Raw genomic sequence first — 11,239 nt, forward strand, 5'->3', positions numbered from 1 at the left:
ACATCAAACCCTAGCAATAAGTGGTTGAGGAGGAAGAGGATCAAGGAGGAGGAGGGGAAGGGGAAGTACCAACCGCCAGGGAGGAGAATGTCACATGTCAACACTTAAAGGCAAGCAGTCACTTCAAAATTCTACAGGCTACATCACACAGGACAAGTCACACATGCTGCTGCACAAACATGTAGCATTGCACCTAGACAGTGTCAACTATTCAAATATATGTAAGAGCATGCCTTTTCATTTTACAAGTGCTAAACAAAACTATTGCTTCAATGTGTACACCTTTTCGTCAGAATTGGCATGCCATCCATGGCTCTAATGCAGTTCTGTGAGAACAAAATATGTATATGATTGATCTAATTTATATATTTAGAAGAAATAAAATATACCTAATTCCAGAGTGTGAAATTGTTCACCCCAAAAGCAAGGGAAGAATCGTGCATCTGTCCTAATCTTCTAGTGAGTTTCAGTTCCAACAGTAGGCTACAAAATAGTTAGTATTTATTATCTACCGCAAATAATGTAATAAAATGGGACATGGAAACTATTTCAAACATGAAAGCATCATATCATCAAGAAAAAAAATCATACCACCTATCTGTTTAATTCATAGTCATCAAAAAACAAGGTCGATGATGCGACCCATGACACCGAATCGAACAACCAGGATTGCGGGTCCAGATCGCCACCGAGAGAGAGAGAGAGAGAGAGAGAGAGAGAGAGAGAGAGAGAGAGAGAGAGAGAGAGAGAGAGAGATGGCGAGGCTGGCATCGCCGGACCTGCAAAGCATGCGGAAGCGATAGTCGTACAACGCGTTCAGCCCTGAGAAGGAGCACCCCATCGCCGACACCATTGACTCGAGCTCATCCTGGGGGTGGAGATGATGGATCCGAACAGGATTCAATGGGGATTCAACGATATTCGCTTGAGGATGCCTCGCGTGACCTTTATCCGGGGCCCTCACGGCTTTGGCTCGACGAAAATAGAGGTTGCGCATCAAATTTGGCTGGTGGCATGTGACAGAGGTGGTGGCGATGTGAGGCAGGCGAGGCGACTGAGCGGATGATGCTGCAGTGGCGGTGAGAGTTGATATGGGGCGGGATGAGCACTAGGTTTTATGAGTTTTTGGCTGATGACATGCTCTCTACCGTCTGATCTAATCGACGGGTTGGGACTAGATAGGATAGGTTTTGGGGAGTTTGTATCTTCATCTGCATCCTCAGAGTTCCAAATATTAAGAAAATGTCCCTATGATATGACAACTACGCAGAAATCTCCACACATTGGTTTTATATTACATTACGCCCCCACAGAAGTACTATAGCATATGTCCTTAGTCTTTACAATGAGCCATCGACCCAGATGAATTAGGGTCATGTTCCGCATCATTAATTTGCATTATCATCCTGAAGAGGTATACCCCCTTTGTAACATAGTTATGTTAGATGTCAACCCACATCCTTCGACCCCGTTCCTCGATCTGAATTTCTGGTGACTATGGTTTAATTACCACCCCTGTTTGAACCTATTCTAAAATTTTGAGAACTATATCATTCACTTGGCAGCAAGCATCAAAACATAAAATGCATAGATCTTACTAAAGGAACGACATAGTACATGCTAGTGGATTGGAACGAAGAAAATAACATGGTATACTTGGTACTTCGTGAGGCACTTGAGGATGGTGTGACATTTCAATTGATCACCTTGCTGCAACCATGAAATTCTCAAGGGTTCAATTTGGTTTTACTGAAGTCAATTCACAAGTAGAGATAAGGAGAGACTGGGAGTTCATGTACATCTTGGCGATCTTGTTGGGCATGCCGTCGGTGATCTAGGTGACGAGGAGGACGTACAACTCCATCTTGTTGTCCTTGAGCTGAGCATGCAACTATACCTTGCTCATTCCCCCACAGATTTAGCACCTTTATTCTTGAGAAGGGGATCAATACACCAAGACACGATGTGTTTAATGAGGTTCGTCGATCTTGCCTACATCCTCGGGGTATGACTACATATGCTCCTCCTCATATTCATCTATTAGCTACTGATTATGGTACATAACTTTCCTATTTCCTAGTTACACAGATGATGCCCAATATTTGTTGGTTCGAAAACAGAAGTCCGACTACAACTCTATTCTTAATACCACCAATTATAACTCAAGTTTATCTATAACCGACCCTTGTACACATATTCGACACATATCCCAATAAACTCCATCATGGGTGACTATACACGCCAACCTTTAAGTTGTCACATGCGAACCTCTATGTACCTAGACTTGAGTTGTTTTGCTCTACTGCTCACCTCAAATAGCTTGATGACACAAAGTTTGCAACTCTCTTCTTCATGATTTCACCCTTCAGTTTGTACTGATCGCTCTACAAGTCATCCTTCTTGGAAACCACAAAATGTGCTCAATCCTTCCATTTATAGCATTGTGACCCTTTCTTCCTTTTCTTGTTAGTCTCCCTGCCTCGGTCATCCCTAACCAGCAAAGCGTCTCCTGAAAGTTTAAAACAAGGTTCTTCAAGAAGAAAGAGAAGCATCCCAATCGAAAACGTCCTCAGTTCCTCGAAGCTCACACATGGCTCTCACGTGCATTGTTCTTCCTCCTTTGTTCTTGAGCAAACAATGCCGCAGGTATATCATCTACTTTGACTGCCTCTTTGCCATACGTCAATGTAGTGACCAAGTGCTCATAAGAACTTTAATTGGAAAGGAACTAGAAGAATATTTGTCTTGTCTTCATCATCAAAATTCACCTCCACTTTCACAAGGTCAGCTACAACTTGATTGAAGACGTTTATGTTCCGCATCCCCAACATTACTCGTCCCCCACAGTTGTCGGGTCTGCTTCATCCACCACCGCCTAACTTGTCACACCACCGTCATCTAGTTGAAAATAGAGCATCAACCACTTGCGCACACACTATGGTACTCTCATTGGCTCTACTAAGTCCCTTGATGACATGCTGAAATCTAGATAGATCTTCATCACTCGGACCGTAACCAATCTGACCTTCATATAATATATTTGAAAATATAGCTTATCAGATATATCTGGAAACATCCAAAAATATGTCCAACGCTAATACCGAAAAACTACACTTCTGATTATCGAAACTATGACCAAATAATAGGAACAGATGGTCACCTAACTATACATTTAGTTCACTACAATCAATATTGCTCCTAAACAATCTAATCAATTTAAGCTAATTAAACCCCCATCTACTTAATAACATTTCTAACTATCTAAAATTATTACCTACATTACTATTTTGTAAAATCTAGATAATCGCAACTACAATACTCTAAATACAACTATGCATCTGATAGCTATCCTACCATATTGAACTAAATCTTTAAAAAATATTACAAAAGACAGAAAAAACTTATTTTCTGATTACCTTGTTAAACCCTAGGACCCCTATAATGTAACTACCGTTATGTCGTAAACCTGAGATCTAGTGGTATTTTAATTAGTAATAAAAACATAAGTCTAAAAAATTTACTGGAAATCAAGATCCAAAATCCGTAGACCAAAAACAATAGAGCTTCGCCATGCTGCCTCCCTCTCCTCCCCCCCCTTCTTTCTTTTTTTCTTGATTAAATAGCAATTTTGGCTGAATTTCAGCTATTTTATAGTGTGGGGGCGCGGGTGAGGGGGACTAACCGCCCCTGAGAGGGCGGCAAGGGACCTAACCATACTCTCAGAGGGCGGTAAGGGGTGGTACGGGCGCACCACTAGGCGTGGGGCCTAAGGCAGGGGTGGAGCCTAACTGTCTTTTGATAGGGCGGTAAAAGGTACTTATGCCACTGTGACATGCTTACTTCCCTAAGGGTTGCCAACTTTCAAATGGTGGTAGACGTCTATTCATATAATTCTTTCCATCAGTGATCTATTTATTTAAATATTAATGTTAGAAAATATAAAAATAAAAAACCTCTAACCGAGACTAGCTGATCCAATCCATCAAATCCTTTGACTCATGCAGCCGCACTTCAGCTTTGGGCCCGCCAGCCAGGGCAAAAATCCAAAAATAGGCAACATACGCCATCGTATTTGCTAAAAAAGACAATATATTGGTGTATTTGCAAATCTAGCACATGTATTCGGCACTTCAAACACCAAAAACCCGATTTTGGTACGCGAGGCACCAAAAAATGTTAGGTCAACCTGTATTCGGCACCTCAAGCCGGCCCTGCCGCGTGTTGCTTTCATCGGTCACGTCGTGTTTTCTTGTGTGTCAGTTCGTGTCATCTCTCTGCGTAGAGTACATATTGGTGATAGCTATGCTGAATAAAGTATAGTAGCACAACTTTATTTTATTAGGACACAAGCAAATAAATAAAGAAAGGAACGTGATGAGTGAGTGTGTGTTATTTCGGGTCATCTCTCTATATAGAGTGCAATACCTACTGGTGATAGTGTGGATAAATAGAGTGCAGTAGCATAAATTTGTATTATTAGGGCATGAGTGAATAAATAAAGAAAGGAATTGGATGTGTGAGTGTGTGTAAATTTGTTTCAACATAATTTTATCTATATTTTATTATTCATTTAATGTATTTGTGTGGGTAACTTTTTAGTGAAGTAACGTTGGGAGGATACAAATTCTAATTTATCAAATAATAATAGTTGTGAAGTATGATTATTATATAACGGCATAAATATTACATACACTGATAAACATTACATGGGATATGGGGTTTTTTATCGTTGCATGAATGGACCCTAATTATAAAGAGATGACGACAACAAACGTTGGTATGTACGATACGCCTAAAACCTAACTTAATAGTGTGCTGCTCTAAAACTAACATGCCTTAGGGAATAAAAATAGGACGGGTTATAATAGATGCTCTCTACTAAGTGCACCTAGAAACCTAGAATATTTGCCCTTTCGCAGGGCATTGGGGCCCTCCACTTTAGTGCAATGGCCCTCACCTACTTCCTTTCCCTCTCTGCTTCGCTTGCCTCAGCCGCGGCACGCTTCTTTGCTGCCTTCATCATACGCTCCTCCTCCTGATATTTGAGTCATAGTTCCTCTAGTTGTTGCTCGTACTCCCAGCGTTCGTACACTTCTCCGCTCCACCGTATGCTCATATCGACCCACCACTTCTGGTGCTTATTTTGCTCCATATCTAGCCATTCCATGTAGTCACATTAAAATCGTACGGAAAGTGCCACATGAGTTATATACGTCGCTATACCAGTTGATACTTATATGGTCCATGTCGAGGCTTATCGTACTAGTAGTTGGCACATATGAAGAAGCATATGTCATATGTGTAGGAGATGTCCTGAAACTCGGGAAGCCTACAACGGTTGCTATAGAAGCACATCGGTGGTTCGACCCCCTAGGGGATGAAAATCCCCTGATGTTTCTTGGGTGGGCTTGGTGGAGCTGAGGAAGACACTGCATTTGATAGAGCTAAGGAAGGAGTAGTCAATCTATGGATGAGAGTGGGGTTATTTATGGTGGTTGGGGGGGGGGGTGATGCATGGGCTTGGCTAGGGGCTGGAGCATAGGATTCCCTATGAAAGCTGGAGAAGTTGTGGAATTGATGCTTGATTGAGATTCCTAGTGAAAGTTGTTGCTTGGTGTGGTCATTTCTTTCTATAAAAGTTCAGCAATGAGTTATTGTTGCTTCTGCATAGAGGCATGGAATCCTATGAAAGCATTCTCTATGAAAGCTGTTGATTTTGAGTGGGTGTAGAAGTAACATCTATCCCTTTAATATTAATCTAAAGTCAAAGCCTTCTTTAAGCATTCATCCTAAAGCAAGCAATCCTTGTGTGTTGAACGGTTCATACAATCACATGGTTGATACTAGAGTTGAAATTAATGTTAGTCCTTGAGGTGATGGTGATACAACCCCAGTCTATGCCAGTCCCTAAGGTGCTCATTCTACAACATTAGTCATAAGAGGACACTGGCATAAGCATTGGCATGTATAAAGCCTGAGTCAGGACAGAGGTGTTGTGGCAGGGAAAAACCTGTGCATGAGCTAATGCTGCAATGTCTTATATTGATGAAGGGCATCAGATATTCTGGTAAGCTCATTAACAGGCATAATTGCAGTGGCAATGAAAAATCTATGCATGAATCAATATTGCAATGCGATGAGGTGATGAGTCCCTATTGTTTGATAATTGACCTACAATGAGATTGTGGTGGAGATGAAGTAGTCATCTGTATGCAATTGTATTCGTGAGTACCTGAGCTGGTCCATTGAAACGATACTTAAGTAGCTTTGTAAGTAATGCTTTTCATATGTTGGAAAGAATTATGCTTAGATAGTACGTTAATATAATGAACTTATCATCACATTGATTAGACATAAGATTCACAAATAGTTTGTAACATAATATGTTAATATAAGACACTAACCATATACCCATCGAACTAAACTAATGAAATGGAAAGTTAAACAAAATAAATAGTCATGCCTAGCAATTGCATAGTTCATAATGCATAGATGTTGAATACCTAAATCATCTCAAGATGGCGGAGGAAAGTGGCGACGCAAATTAGTAAAAGAATGTCAGTTGTGCCCATCAATGCTATCTGGGTAAGATGGTTGTCGTCTCTGAGGTGGTAATGAGAAGTTGTAAGGATGGGTACCAACAAATCCACTATCATTTTCAGGGTCATCAATGTCCTCCGGAGATGGAGTCCTCGGAGGGCGGGGTCATTGTGGCATGAAATCGTTGACATCATCATCATCTTGAGCTATCACGGTAATAGCAGATCCTATTTCCTTATCGGTTGTACACTATCTCGATATGGTGTTTGAACGTCCTCTTGCAGAGTTCCTTGAACTTTCTCCTGTATTGCTGTTAGAACGTCAAAGCATTGGGGGGCATGAAATCATCATCCTCATCGTCTTTATCATTTTTTGGATGAGTAGTAGAGGGTGTCCCTATACCCCTTAGGTTCACTGTCCGTCATCGTATTCTACGCGAATCCGGCATGACACCCCCATGAAGAACATATACATCACCAAGAAGTTTGTGATGTCTTTGTTGATCAAATGTGCATTCTGGGAACACCTAACGCAAAAGAGGAGAATTTGAATAAATAGAAAAAAGATAAGTAGGGTGACAACATATAAAATTATGAAGCCAAATGTGGGATGCATACTGGTCGGGCAACATCACTATCGTTCTTTGCCTCCTAGAGAAATCTAGAACAGAATGATGGTCAGCTAGTTTGCACACCCTGAGATACATTTGATGCTGCTCGTGCAAGAGGGCCCTAAGGTCCTCGGTTGTTACATGTTGGAGTGGAGTGGTTAATGCAGAACAGAAGGGTCTTGTATGCAATTTGGCCACGACTTGGATTAGATTATTCTCTATGAAGGGATCATACTTCTCTTCACGCACAACATGCAATGAGGCATTAAATACTATATGGATCGTTGTATGTGTTCATAAAAAGCCTATACTCGAAGATCTCACCATAGATTTATTGATCCTTCACTGCAACGTTATGGCTCTGCACCAAAGCACGAATCCTTGATTATTTAAGAAATATGAAACAAGTATTAAATAACATAATTAAAATGTACCAAAGGTTAACAAATAACTAACAAATAAAGTTTTGTGACAAAATTATTTGATAAAAATTACATAAATTAAAAATAATTAAATTAACAATACAATGAATAATACATAATAGGAATGACTATGACAATAAAGTCAATAATACATATATCATTAACAAGTACAAATGAACCGAACAACTGCACTGTCGACTCAACGATAACAATGTCGCACGCAATCCCCAGGAGTGTACACATCTGGTGGGTGTGTGGCCCTCATCCTAGAGCCCTACTCTGGCCCTTGCCACGTGTTCCCTTGCTTATCATCATCATCATCATCATCGTCCTACCCTGTGAGACCCTCACCGAACGTGCATCCCGCCCCACTAACTCTAACTTGTATGTACCATAAAGAAGGATCCTCATGCGGCACTGTGGCGTGCGTGCGCGAATGGTACCATGAAAGGTACTCCCAGTACATGGCGTCATTGTATTGTCCAGTAGGAACGACAACATCCGCCAAAGCTGACTCCGTTCACCTCTATAGCTGCTTGACTACTCACATTCATGGATGCCCAGTCCCGCATGCCTCTGCCCCCCTGTGCGCTCTTCCTGTACGTGACATAAACAGTTATAATTTATTAATATGGATTACCTAAGGTACTAATACTACCTACAATAACACACTTACTCGTGCGCTCGACCGGCGTCTCATGGGGGAGGTACTGGTACCACCTGTAGGTACCCAAACTACCTCTGTACATGTTGAAGAGAATATACTTCCACGTTGTTCATGTATAACAAGAAGTATCTGATCATCCATAAGTCTGAGTCACGCCAACAATATGATACGACGATCCCTCTAGTCGTAATTTCGGTCACTCATGCCATACAGCATGGATCCTGGGTTGCATCACACAATCCTCTGTAGATAGCAGCTAGCATAACAATTCCCAACTGTAAGATATCGGCTCATAAGGATGTGACGCGAGCTGACTCACTAACCATACAATATGGGGGACGACATAATCGTTTGATGTATTGTAGAATATGATGCCTCCTAGCAGGATATACAAGTACACCTTATAGTATTGTATAAATATAGCCATGTCTGCATCCAGTGGGTACGGACCGAACTATGGCAGCCTTTGAATCTAGGACATGGAGAGATCAACATCGTTCTTGTCATATTGCACACTAAACCTACAAGATGCAAAGGGTCAATGAAGCTTGAATAACACTATAATATTTGAAGTGAATTACATAACAAATAATTATTTGCCCTCAACGTAACCCTTCCATCGCTCCTTTGGTGGTCGCGAAATTACTAACAGGGCACCCCTGATTGGAAGTCCAGTCAGCATGGCCATGTCCCTCAATGTATGGCCATCTCGCCAAAAGTAAAGTGGAACATGTGCGTCCTAGGATGTCACCAATCAATGAGACCTGTGAGCAGTGGCTCCTCAATTGGCAGGAGAGGTGTCCTGCCACCACCCACCATAGGAGCTTCGGCCATCATGAGAATGAAGGTAGTAAGTCCTGCCCGTGCGAGTGGCTCGTGGAATCGACGGTTTTACTCCTTAATCGTGTGGACACTCTAGGCTCTCAACAGAAGCAACTACAAAAGGTATCCAATACATGTACTGAGTTAGTATCAAATTGTCATGGCAATTAAAAATCACATATACTCATGGTACCTGCTGCCCTGTGAAAATCATCCATCCCTTATGGTTCTTGCTGTACCGCTATTGAAGAAGCTCGGGAAGACCACCATGAACCATGATAATGATTTCAAGTTACATGGTTCAATTAGTAGGTGAATAACAAATTAGAATATATTACAAGCTACATGGTTCAATAAGGATGTGAACAAAAAATTAGAATATATTATAAGCTTCATGGTTCAATAAATAGGTGAATAACAAGCTTCATGGTTCAATAAAAAATGTTGTATGTGATGTCAGTACCATACGATATATTACAAATAAGTAGTATAACTAATATGTGAATAACAATTTATAATACAAACTATAAATGTGAATAACTTTAGACAACAAACTAAAATACAACAACTCTAATACACTATAGTTAAATAGTGGCCTGATAGTTTATTGTCGGGTCGAACATGTCCTCCTGTTATGGCCAGGTTGTTTGCAAAGTTTGCACTTGCGTAGGCCGTCAACAGCATCTGCTTCATCCATGTCACCTTGCAGCCTCATGGCTCTAGGCCTTCCAGGATCCATGCGTCATGCTCGGGGATAAGGTACCCACTTAGGCCCCTCGATCGCTTTGTAGCTGTTTCCGATATTGAAGGACCACATGAAGTACGGTGCTACGTACTGTGATCCATTATTGCTACCCATGTCCTTGCAATTGACTAAGACATGCGAGAACGGGATATGATGCAGTTTTGTCTTATTGCATGTGCACTTCACATCGTGAGGCCCAAGTTGATATTGTTGCACGGTGTCCCCTGTGCTATACCCTGAAGCATACCTACGGCGACACAGGACCTCAAATTCATTATTGGCCAGGTCGTAGATTGTCGTTCGATGAAAATGTGTCTTGTTCCTCCTTCTGGATATGATTTCCTCCGCCTTAGGTGCGAACCGCATGTTGCAATTCATAGCAGTATTACCACGCCGTTCTATAGAATGTGAGCTCAATAATGACACACAACGGGAGGCCACGTACTCCTTTTAGGACACTGTTGAACATCTCCACTAAGTTCGTTATCATGATAGTGTACCTAACATGGGATACAATAATTTAGAAGGCCAGACCTATTTGCATAAGAAAGGGTACAATATGATCATATAAATTCTATGTGCTAACTTGGCACAATGAGTGTCATGGATTAGGGCCCAACACTCTGTCAGCTTCCTCGCTATCTACTTGCTAGACGTAGCACGTGAACAGCTAAAGATAGTTTATCCCCCAACCATTTACGTTCGGAGATGATCCTCCTGTGCTTGTTGATCTGCCATGATCTTGCAAGTGGTCTTATTTAACTCTCTGCATATCTCGTTGAACTTCGTCTGCTGGTTCTGCAGACACAACCCTTTGAATCTCTTTACAACAGACTTGCTACGGTACCTTATGTACAGGTTCGCTCCCAAGTGTCACATGCATCATCTTCTCTCCACATCAAGCCATGCAATGGAGTAGTTTGTTCTATCATACAGCACATCCAACGCATGCAGAAGGCCCTTGTTGTGGTCTGAGATGATGCAAACTCGTTACCTGTTACCCATGACACGTGTCCTCACCAAAGTGAAGAACCACGATCATTTATCATTGTTCTCACTCTCAACCATTGCAAAGATGAGAGGAATGATCGAATTATTTGCATCCACCCCTATTGTTGTCATAAGGGTATCATAGTACTCGCAACTCATAAATGTGGCATCCACGCACACAACTGGCATGCAATGTCTGGAAGCTTTGATGCATTGTCCAAATGACCAAAATAAGCTAATGAGGTATTAGTTAATGGTGTTATATGACATATCCTCTAGTTTGATCGGCTCATCCGCTATGGCCCACTAAGTACCTAGATTTATCATGGAAATCTTCTACAGTAACCTCAGAGCATAGTTGTAAGACTCCTTGAAGCTTCCAAACAACATCTTCAATGCCTTCTACTTCGCTTGCCACGAGGTGTGGTAATTGATCAGCATAC

The sequence above is a fragment of the Phragmites australis genome, chromosome 2, assembly GCF_958298935.1.
Source record: "Phragmites australis chromosome 2, lpPhrAust1.1, whole genome shotgun sequence".
Lineage (NCBI taxonomy): Eukaryota > Viridiplantae > Streptophyta > Magnoliopsida > Poales > Poaceae > Phragmites > Phragmites australis.